The sequence below is a fragment of the Cynocephalus volans genome, chromosome 13 (genome assembly GCF_027409185.1).
Source record: "Cynocephalus volans isolate mCynVol1 chromosome 13, mCynVol1.pri, whole genome shotgun sequence".
In the NCBI taxonomy this organism is placed as follows: Eukaryota; Metazoa; Chordata; class Mammalia; order Dermoptera; family Cynocephalidae; genus Cynocephalus; species Cynocephalus volans.
The window spans coordinates 71257142-71269318 of record NC_084472.1 but is presented as its reverse complement, the minus strand read 5'-3'; the positions used below and the strand labels follow the sequence as shown (position 1 = coordinate 71269318).

Sequence of the window (12177 nt, the reverse complement as noted above, 5' to 3'; positions counted from 1 at the left end):
CACAGCTTTTAAAAAGAAGGAAATCCTGTCACATGTTACAACATGGATAAAAATAAGGACATTATGCTAAGTGAAATAAGCTAGTCACAAAAACACTTTGAGATTCCATTCATATTAAGTATCTAAAGCACTCTTAGAAACAGAAAGTAGAAAGGTGGTTGCCTGGGGTTGTGGGGAGAGGAGAATGGGTAGTTGTTTAATGGGTTTAGAGTTTTAGTTTTGAGAGATGAAAATGTTCTAGAGCTCTGTTGCGCAGTAATGTGAATATTCTTCACACTACTGAACTGTACACTTAAAAATGGCTAAGATGGTAAATTTCATGTTATGTGCTTTCTACCACAATAAAAAGTGATGACATGACAGTTTTTCTCTTCTTTCCATTTTCCCAGTAACTGGAATAGAGTTTCTGCATCTGCACGCTGATTCTTCTCCCTCTGCCATGCTTTCCAGGGGGTTTCCCACAATCATCTCTAGGCATTTGTGAGGAAGACTCAGAGAGAAAGGAGTAGCATGTGGATTAGGGCTGAGCAAGGAGAGGTGGGCTTCATTTTGTTTGAGGAGAGTTGGGAGGATGGGAGGGCAGGAATGTGTGAGGTAATTAAGGCTATAATGCTGGACACATGCATCCCTCCAGTAGTGCAGACCTATGACCCTGTGACCATGACACTGCTCATCAATGACGGACGTGGAGCACAGTATCAACAGTTTTGTGTAACACACTCCTGGGTCACATGCCCATCAAATGTCAGTTTGTGGCTAGAGTGTGGCTACTCAGGATGGACAATATTTTAGAAAAGCTGGTGGGGAGGAAGGCAACACCATCTGCTGATCACCTACTGTGTGTCTGGCACTGTCTTAGGACAAACCAAGCATTAGATTCAAGGAATTTATTAACCACCAGAGTTTGACAAATAAAATTATCTGAATAAAGCATTTGCACTGGCATGATAGAAGAGATGGTACACAGTCCAGCAGAGCACAGAGGAAGGAGTAACCCCCTGAGGTTGGCGAGCTGCAGAGAGGGTATATCAGGAAGGTCTTCAAGGAGGAGTCAGTGTTTATAGAAGATCTTACTGTGTGTCTCTGCATCTTCATGCCTCCATCTCCTCCCTGGCAAACAGAGGGTCTGGTCTGTTCAAGTATCAGCACTGCCCTTTAGGAAAGGTGATGCTATTTCTAGCCCATAGGAATATTCTGAATATATGAAGGAATCATGATACTCTTCTCTTCTAAGATAAGGGGTGGGCATGGACCAAGTTCTACCAAGTCATGAACTGATATAAATTGGGTAGCTTCTGAGAAAGACAAATGTCCGCTGGACATTGTTGTTTGGGGGATAAAATGTGGAATTGTTGCAGGATCTTGTGATGATGGTGGGAACTTGCTTGAAGTTGCATCTGACCGGCTGAGCTACCTACCTATGGAGCCGCTCCGCCTAGGGTTCTTGTCAGGAAAAGCATTGTCTTATTGTTTATGGCAATTTATTTAGGGTTTTCTGTTATGAGAGATTAAACTTAGCCTAATTAACATACTGTTTAAACTCCTACTGGTCAAATAGGTTGCAAAAGTTTGAAAAGAAGAAGGGCAAAGGGAGGAAGATATGAAAGATAATTCTTCTTGGATATGATATTTCAGTATGGCTGGTGAATGGCTTCAGGTAGTAGAGAAATAAGACTAAAGTCAGGATGACAGTGGTGGAAGAGCAGTCAGGTCTGAGCCCGTGACCCCCATAAGTTTCAGAGCATGAGAGTCAAATGCACCTGGCACAGTGACTGGATGTTAATCTATAGCTGGGGCTTCTTAATCACTTTGAGCCTCTTTGGCAGTGTGGTGAATCCTCCCTCAGAATACATTTTTTAATTCATAAAATAAGATACAGGAGACCATAAAGGAAACTAGTTATATTAAAAGAGAATTATAAATTATTCTTTATAAAACAAATTTGTATTAAAGTAACAGGTGTATTTCATCATCCCATTAAGTAATAAAAGCTAGTGATGCATCTAAGAACCACAGCAATTTGAAAGTTGAAATAAGTACAGGCAGTCCTCAACTTATGATCGTTTAACTTAGGATTTTTTGACTTTATGATAGGTTAATCAGGGTATTTGATGCATTTTCAACTTATAGGAGTTTATCAGGACATAACCCCACCATAAGTTGAGGAATATCTGTATAAACAATATATCTATATAGATAGATAGACAGACATAGACAAAGTAGATAGATTGACTATAAAGTGATATGAAAATACCTGTAAATTCTATGAGGGAGAGGGTCTTATGTATTACTACAACCTCTGTGATTTGTTGCCTACTCTCATAAGTGAAGAAAACACTGCATTTCTGTTAAAGATTGGTGACAACAAGATGCGACCTTATTGCTACCTAGGTCCACAGATCCTGAATTCTATCCAAGGCCCTCTCAAGTGGCCTAGGGAAGCCAGGTAGAGAAACCCTGGATGAGAGGGTTTAAGGCCAAAGGTACCATCCCAAACTCAAATCAACATTTGTCTTTGTCAGCTAATAGTGAACTGTGCCTCCAGGATAAGGTTTTTAAAATCAAAAATAGACAAGTATTTTCACTCTGTCACCATAATTAGCATCTTAACCAATCATGTCCACATGTGGTATATGACATGTTGAAGAATGTAGGGAAGAAATAATATCATTTGTCATATATTAATTCCAGACATGAATAAGCACAGGTCATTAATAACTATCAGTTTATCAGGACAGGCATATGTATGTAGTTTATCGCTGTCCAAAAATGAGCATCTTGTTAGAATGTGTGCTGTCCTAATGACACATGAGACATACATTCACAGTGTCCTTCTTTCCTCTGCCTAGTTACTATTTTGCACTCTGAAAGGTGAGGATAAGAGACTGTCAGTATAAAACACTCAACTTCACTCCCAGGATATGACAACCCCCTTAACACAGCATGAGCCATCATCACTGAGGTCCTTGTATTACACAAAAACATGAAACATTGTTTAAAAGTCACAATAATAACGGCTTTGATGGGATAAAAGTTGGTAATGTTTTTAATGGGCAGTAATATGTAGATAAATATAAGGATTTATAAGGATTTAAAGCATAAAAATGATTTATAGATTTTTAGATATAATTTATGAGTATTTCTGAGGTTATAAAATAAAAAGAATTGGAAAAAAACCTTTAAAATATGATTCCAAAGACGTAGCATGAACACATCATAATGGCTCCCACTTACCCTGGTCTGACTTACAATTTTTCGACTTTACAATGGTGGGAACGTGATGCACATTCAGTAGAAACCCTACTTTGAATTTTAAATTTTGATTTTTTATTATTATACAATTTATATTCTTATTATTATAAAATAGGCTTTGCATTAGATGATTTTGCCCAACTGTAAGTTAATGTAAGTGTTCTGGTCACATTTAAGGTAGGCTAGACTATATGCTTGGTAAGTCAAGTGTATTGAATGCATTTTCAACTAATGATATTTATGATGGGTTTATTAGAACATAATCCCATCTTAAGTTGAGGAGCATCTGTATATGTGTAAATATTTTTAATTCAATTACCAGTGTTTTTCTGAAGTTTTGTATTGTATAATGAGGTCAAATGTGCTAGATTTGTTTCCTAATATACCAATCCGCTTTACTCAGTACCATCCTTAATCCTAGTTGGTCTTCTTGAAAATAAGTGGTGTTCAATTCAGGGTCATGAAGGAGTTTCACTGGATCAACACTAATGTGTATCTTTTGAAAAATCAATTCAAAAATTCATGCCGAATGATAAATACTTGGGACAATACTTTGTTTGTATCAAGTAAACTGAATTCGGCGTATCTCAATTACACAATAGCTTCTTCAGTGCACAAGTTTGTGCTGATTAAAATGACAAGTACAGGTGATAATATCTATTTAAAGAAAGTCTAACAGTGCAAACTGGTAAGATGAAACAGCACGGTGCCCTCAGAAGAAAGATGATGCAATATCTAGATGGGAAGGAAAGGCATGGACTTAGTGGTGAATGACATTAGATGTATTTTTCATATCGCAAATTAGAGCTCAGAAGGTTGATTTATGCTAGATATATTGAATGTAATCAACATATAAATTGTAGTGGATATCACTCAAGGAGAATATTTGGAGAGAAAACGAGTACAGAAAACTACTCTGGACAGCGTCACTGTTGAAGTGTCACTCACACAAAGATGAAAAGGACAGCAGATGCCGCTGGATAACTCTACAAATCAGAGTAGCTGGAGCACAGAGGGCAGGAGTCAGAGGGTCTGTCTAGAGTAACAGTCTGCCATGTGCTGGTAGGGTGACTTTGGCCAGTTAGCTTCGTACATCCTTTCTGTCACCTCTACTACAACATCCAATGTCTGTGCGGGGAACTTGCACTTTCTTCTCTGAATGATGAGTTTCAGCTGTAATCAAGAAGAGAGATTATTGGTCTTTAGAAACCACTACAAAAAATAATTTCTGTCACTGTGGCTGAAGGGCTCAGGATTTTGACCATCATCATTATTATCTAATTAGCTAATATTTTCTGAGTCCTCCCAATGTTCTAGGAACTATATCCCAAGTGCTTCTGATGTGCTAATTCATTTAACCCTCACTACAACCTTGAGATGGGCCCATCTTCATTCCTGTTTTGCACATCAGGAACCTGAGCCAGCGAAGGCCCGTGCCCAGCCCAGTGCTGGCAGCTAGAATCCAGTGTGGGCGCGAGGGTGCTGGGGCAGCGAGCTCCAGCTATCTCTGAGCGAGTGGACTAGACTCCCTGGGAAAACGTCACCTCACAATTTCATTCCTTTTAATGCTCACTTTTTTAAGGCTGCTCATATTTACTAAAGAAAGTTTCTTTGGTTAAATTTTTTAAAAAACCTTAAAGACATTTTATTAATTAGTTGAATGTACTATGTATTTCCATGTTAGCATTGATTTGAATTTTTTTTCATTCAGAGTAATACTGAAACAATTGATCCAAGAGGAAAAAATTCAGAGAAAATAGGAAGTTTATCATATCAGAAATTACTATTTGATGTCTTTTCACTCTATTGGTTGTTTCCTTTGCTGTGCAGAACCTTTTTAGTTTGTAATAATCCCATCTGTTTATTTTTTCTTTCGTTGCCTGTGCTTTTGGTTTGTAAGTCACAAAGTCATTGCCCAGTCCTAAATCCTGGAGCATTTCCCATACATTTTCTTCTAGAAGTTTTAAAATTTCAGGCCTTACATTTAGGTCTCTAATCCATTTTGAGTTGATTTTGGTATATGGTGAAAGGTACGGATCAAATTTCATTCTTCTACAAATGGATATCCTGTTTTCTCAGCACCATTTATTGAAAAGCAGTCTTTTCCCCAATGTATGTTCTTGGTGCCTTTGTCACAAATCAATTGGCTATAAATATGTGCGTTGATTCCTGATGTATAATAAAATAAATAAACAAATAGATAAATACAAGAAATTACCATTTGATTAGTTGAATATACTATAGTTTTCCATCGTAACATTGATTTGAATTTTTTTTTCTTTCATAACAGTACTGTAACAATTGATCCAAGAAGATAAATTCAGTGAAAACAGGAAGTTTATCATATCAGAAATTACTATTTGGAAAGAAAAAGAATTAGGAGTACATATTTTAAGTAAGAAGAATCCATATGTAAATGATTAATGATCATTAAGAATGAGTTGAGCACCATGTTAAAGAATAATTTCTTCAGAAAAACTAGTTTAAAAGGAATGGTGTAATATGAGCAATAGAATTAATTCAATTATTTGTTCAATAAATAAAACTTAACATTATACTTCAATATGTAGATGATGACATAATTTACATAATAAACACCTACTTATTTAATTTAATTATTTTGATTTTAAACAATCAATATGTCAAGAGCTTGGATATTCTAAAGGACAGTTTCCGTAGTAAATTGCTTGTAAGGAAACATGAACAGAGAAAACAGAGTTTTGACCTTAATAACCCTGAAGCCAATTACTTGGGTGATAACTTATGAGCTGGGCAGGATTCCTCACTTATATCCCTCTTCCATGGATCCTGGCACAATAATAAATACAACAGGGAAGAAAGAAGGATACTCACGAGATGAAAATACTGAGAGAAATCTTAGAACAGAATTGTACCTCAAGGACTCTTTGAGTCTCTCCCCTGTGAAGTTCATGGGAAAAATTAAAAAACAAAACTAAAAATATACATACTGCATTACAAAAAAAATTGTGCTCTTGCACATTTATCCTAGAGAAATGGAAATATGTTCACACAAAAGCCTGTACGTATATGTTCATAGCAGTTTTATTTATAATAACCCAAACTGAAAACGACCTGACTGTCCTTCAGTGGGAGGACAGCTAAATTGTGGTGCCTCTATGCCGTGGAATACTAGTCAGCAATAAAAAGCAAGAACGTATTGGTACACGCAGTAACTAGGATGACATCAAAACAGGCGAATCTCAAAAGATTGCCTACTGTCTCAATACATTTATATAGCATTCTTCAAATGACAATTTATAGAGATGGAAAACAGAATAGCGGTTGCCAAATGTCAGGGAGGGGGAAGGAGGAAGGTGGCCAGGGCCACAAAAGAGCAGCACGAGGGGTCCTTGGACTGGGATTGTTCTGCCTCTTGTCCTGGTGGCCACACACATCTACGCACAGGACAAAACTGCAAGGAACTAAACACACACCGACACACACACTCACGAAAAACTTAACAAAAAAGTTGCAAAAGGAATTCCCACGTATTAAGATGTTACTACCCCTCTTTACCATTTTTACCTGACAGTCTGTGTGTGTGGTGTGTGAGTGTAATGTGACGTGTGTGTATGTGATGTGTGTGGTGTGGTGTGTGTGTGTGTGTGTGTGTGTGTGTGTGTGTGTGTGTGCATTTCAGGAAGATATGAACATAATTTGCAGATATAATGTCCCTCTATCTACTAAAACTGTAGTGTGTATTTCTAAAAATAATGGCTTTTTATTTCATAACCACAATATGATTATCAAAATCAAGAAGTTAATATTGATGTAATCCTATTTTCTACTGTACAGACTTGATTCAAGTCAGGAAATTATCCTGTAGAGCTCATTATCTGATGCAGAATTTAATCTAGGATCATCTGTGCATTTAGTTGTGGGTCTCTTTAGTCTCCTATAGTTTGGGACATTTCCTCCATCCCTCTTTGTGTTTTACAATCTTGACACTGAAGAGTGCAGGACAGTTATTTTGAAGAATACTCCCATTCTAGTTTGCTGAATGTTTCCTTCTGATTAAATATGGGTTGTGCATTTTGGGGGCGATGTCACAGAAGTGATGTGTTCTCATCAGTATGTTGTTTCTGAAGGCACGCAAGCTCAACGTGTTCCAATACTGTGATGTCGCTTTGACCACGTAATCTCTTCATGAAGGTGGTGTCTGCTATAAAGGTACTATTTTGCCTTTGGGAGCTAATAAGTAGGTGGGAAAAGATACTTTGAGACTATGTAGATATTTTTTCTATCTTCTGACTTTTGCATAATTTTAACAACCATTGATGATTCTTACCTAAAGCAATTGTTACTAAGGCAGCTGCCAAATGGTGGAGTTTTAATTTCATCATCCCTTCCACCTTTGTGAGCAAGTTTCCCACCACATGGAAGAGTTCCCTTCTCCCACATTTATGTATTTGTCTACATTAGTATGCGTTTGTGGGTTCTTTTTTTATTCAATAGGGCATAATCCATTGCCATTATTTATTTTGTTGCTCAAATTGACCCAGATTTGGCCAGTGTGACGTCTGTATCACTTGAGCATTTGTTACCTACTTGATAAATGCAGATGGTTCCAGGCTCATCTTGCACTTTCCTGGCCCCAGCACCAGCATCAGCCACATCTCTAAGGAGCCCTGGTTACTTTTATTGAGGAATGATATTTACAGACCAGAATCATGTGCTAGATACGTTCACTGTGACTGGAAATACATATATAGAGAGGACTAAGATAGGAAATACGTGTAAATAGGTCCAGATACACACACTTCCATATCTATATCCATATCCATCCATCCGTCTCATCTGTCTATCTACATGAGGGTACTTCAAAAGTTCATGGAAAAATATAATTAAAATATAACACGAATCCTTCCATGAACTTTTGAAGTACCTCATATCTATCTTTTCTTTCTAATTATATTTGTGTGTCAAAACAGTGGGTTTGCACCGATCTCTCCCAGGCCAGTCCAACCCAGAGGGTTTCCTCTAGCCTTTTTACTTTCTTTATTTGTAACACTGTTCTCCATCAGAGAGAAATCTCCTCACGTTATCCCAAATACCACAAGTTATTTACTTATTTCCTCACTAAGAACCACACAAAGTGCTTCACAATTGCTCCACCATGCATCTTTGTTTGTAGAATGAACATAATGTGTTTTAAGACAGCAGGTTCCAGGTTACTCAGGTTCATTTTTCTCTCCTTCCTTCAGGGTGTTTGTTACTCATTTGTCAGATATTAAGCTCATTTGTTTCATTCTGTTCTACTTCTTTTTATTTTAGTGTTTTCTTCCAAACTCACTGATTTTATTTATTCTTAGATTGTGAAACACTGTCTGTTTCAAAAGTCAGAGCTACAAGAAGGTCAACTCAGACAAGTACCTTCATCGCTCTTGCCTGCCTACCCCACAGGTAACCAATTTCATTTGGTTTGGTTTACCCTTCCTGTGTTGGTGCAAAAATGAGCAGATACATGGACTTCTTTCCTTCTTTGCTTTTTAAAGTAATATTAGAACCTGGAAATACTTTTCTAACAGTGTGTAGAGATCTCCAAGGTAAGGCTTCCCACATTTGCACTCCTGGAAGATTCCATCTTTTTTTTTTTTTTCCTAAATGTAAGGAGGAACTTTACTTTTTCTTTTGAGTACTAAGATTACAAAGTAAAAACAGATCACTACGTAGAAATACAGCGAACACATTTTACCTGTGCAAGAAAACTTTATCAAAATTACTTATTAAACAAATTCACCCTATTCACAATGTTACCAGCTATAATGCTCTTCTTAAGGTTACTGTATCTTTATATCAACTTACATTACACATTATTTCCTCAAGATGAACTTTTAAACACCACATTCTTGGCTCATAAGAATCGCACCTTCAAAAGGTGCAATTTCCACAGTTTCTGGTGACATTATTTCAGGCTAATTTCTGTCACCAATTAAAAAACCTTCAAAATGTTCACCATTATACTAACAGTCTTTCCACCAAAAAATGTAGCTTCTTTTTTCTCCCTAATGAGTACATACATAGATGGGTAGAAGCAAGGGGAAAAAAAGATGAAAATTAAAACGCTACCATTAAAATATATGGATCAATCATACGGAAGAAATATTTGGCTCATGGCAATTAAAAACTGGCAACTAGGCTATGTCAGTAGCCAGATGCTTGAGTCATCACAGAGTATGTCAAGAGAAGGAAGCCAGTGCAGTATGACCAAGTGGGAAAATACAATTGTCCCTGGAGTTCATTCTTCATAACAAATGCTCTAAGCCAATAGGAAACATGAGTTATATTTAGATTCCCAGTTAGAACATGCTGACCCTTAGCATTTTCAACAATTTGTACTCGGTTTAGTACATCAGTCATTTCCTTTACACACACTCCTTTACAAGTCCTTTCCTACCAATCTAAGTATATTCTGAGCATAAAGTGCTTCATAGGACAAGACTTTTCTAAGGTTAACATTTGCAAATGGTTGTATGAAAAGAATATCTGTTTTGACTGGAAAATTACAAACTGAGTGCAAAAGTTTTTCAGCAGGAAAAGCTCAACCTTCTTCTTTCCACCACCTCTGCCACATGTGATTTCCCAAACTTTTCAAGTTTGTTTCTCCATGGCTTCACTAAGGATGAAAACCAGAGAGCAAATAATTTAGCTTAAGGACATTTGGGGTTAAAAATGCAAGAAAATGTTAACACGCAAGCAATGTTCCAAATACTCAAGATTCATGTTAATGAATTCAATTACAGTATATGAGATTTTCATTGGTGACTAGGGCTCTGGGCATACCAAATTATCACACAAATCATTGCCTTTTAAGACTTTGGATACTTTTACAGTTTAATTTGCAAACATAATTTTTATAACAAATTATTTTTAATCAAATCATATATTGAAAAATGTTTATATACAAACCTCAGGGAATGAAGTGAACTGTTCAGGGTGGAAAGACTTAAATTATTACAGTGGAAAATATGGGAGGTAGAAGATAACTGAAAAGATGAATGCAGCATTAGATTCAAATCTACATATGCTCTAGCTACTTAAAACATGGTTTTAGAAACTGAACCCAACTTTCCATTAACCATAGAAACAGTTAAAATAAAATTTGCCATGAAAGCCCTTATATCATGCTTGACTTAGGGAGGTAGGAAAATGCAAGAACCAGGACACATGAGACATGACATTTTATCTACAACCTGTTTGCTTTACTGAGGGTGTAGTTTCAAAATTCAGTCACATTCTTCAGCTGCAGACTCAGATTTTTCTCCAGCATTTTTCAGCACTCTGCAAAATTTTTAATTTGCTTGAGGAAGACACTTTTCTACTTTACGACATGTACATCTTTAGACCACTTCAGAATGGGCTATTCACTCAGGACTTCAGCTTTATAAGAAGTACCGCTCATTTCTGGAAGGCTTCCATAAGTGAATGTTGTTATAGCAATACTCCTGAATCTTCGGTAACAGAGTTAGCTCACACTGACCTTGAGCAGTAAAGGCAGCAACAATCGGTGTTGTACTTGGTGGCCGGCTCTGCCACAAGCTCCTCTTTTTTATTTCATTCTAAGTGCTTATTATGCTTGACCAGACTATTCTGATGACAACTGTTTCTGGGATATTGGTTTCTTTTTTGTTTTTTGGGTTTTTTTAATCTCTTCCTTGACATATAAAATTATGTCCTTAAGTGGATCACCACGGACATCTGTTCTTGAAATTCTTTCTGGAGTTCCTTACAACTCTTATTGTTTGCTGATTCCAAACATACCCTGAAGCTCTTTCAAGTCTGCCTCAATAAAACACTTCATGAAGTGTTAAATGCTTTCCTTACTGGAGGAAAATGTTCTGTCAATCTGTTGTCCATAATGACTTTCCAAACACTTACAGCAACTGCATTGATATCTTTTTCATGTAACTAAGATCGAAAGAGCTTTACAGCAAAAGCTACTGAAACCCCTTCTTTAACCGAATACTCATTACAAAAGCTATCAAGAAGGTTTGCATTAAGTGTTCCATTTGCCAGAAGAACAACAGTCAAATAGCCAACTCATTCTTCTCTAACTCTGAAAAATCCTTCAAGAACAGCAGCAGTGTTCTTACATCATCCTCAAAACCTTTCTCCAGGTATTTGTAGCACCTGATTAAAAATCTGGGCAACTGCTTGCACGGTCTCCAAGCATGCAGTCATCTGTGGGCATCGTGTCACCTGCCAGTGTACCATCTGGGGCCAGCATTCCATGGATCACCAGAATGTCAAAGAGTGTTTCTGCATGATCAAATTTTGCTCCAGAAGCATCAAGAGTCTTAGGTACTGCTTCCAAATCAGTACTGGTTTCACCTAAGCCTTGAATAATACAGCCTTGAAACTAAGTAGGGTCAAACCTCTCTTTTTCATTTTTTTCTTGGTTTTAAAATGCTGGCCTGATAGTGCTGGCTTTTGCGTCTTTTGATTATTTATAAAAGACACCCAAATTTAAGGCAAAGAGAAAAGAGCCAGAAATCCTCAATGTTGCAGCAATGTGGTGGAGTCACCTCTGCGACCTGAACTAACCAGAAGTTTCCATCTTAACATTGCGCTGAGATCGCTGTGCTAGAAGGAAACTCAAGTTAGTCAAGGGGAGCCCCAGGGAGGTGAACCAAAGCAAGCACTGCAGGCAATGGCCTGCACTGAGCCTGGATCCCAGCCAATCCACCCACTAAACACAGCTGTATGAATGTCCCAAGAGAAACCAGCAGAATAGCTGCTCAGAAACGTGAATAATAATAAATACTTCTCATCTAAAAAGAAAGGTTTTATTTCTGTTATATGGAAAAACAACTCTGCGTGACACCCTTTCTATTTTTCAACCGAATGAGTCTCTTCTCACTTTCTTGTTCTTATAACATCTTTTTAATTTCTTTTTTCAATAAA

General features: G+C 37.2%; 1 pseudogene; it reads right to left on the bottom strand.

The window, feature by feature from the left end:
• Nucleotides 1-10499: 10499 nt before the first annotated feature.
• Nucleotides 10500-11562, bottom strand: LOC134362180 (eIF5-mimic protein 2-like; annotated as a pseudogene).
• Between the last annotated feature and the right edge of the window lie 615 nt (nucleotides 11563-12177).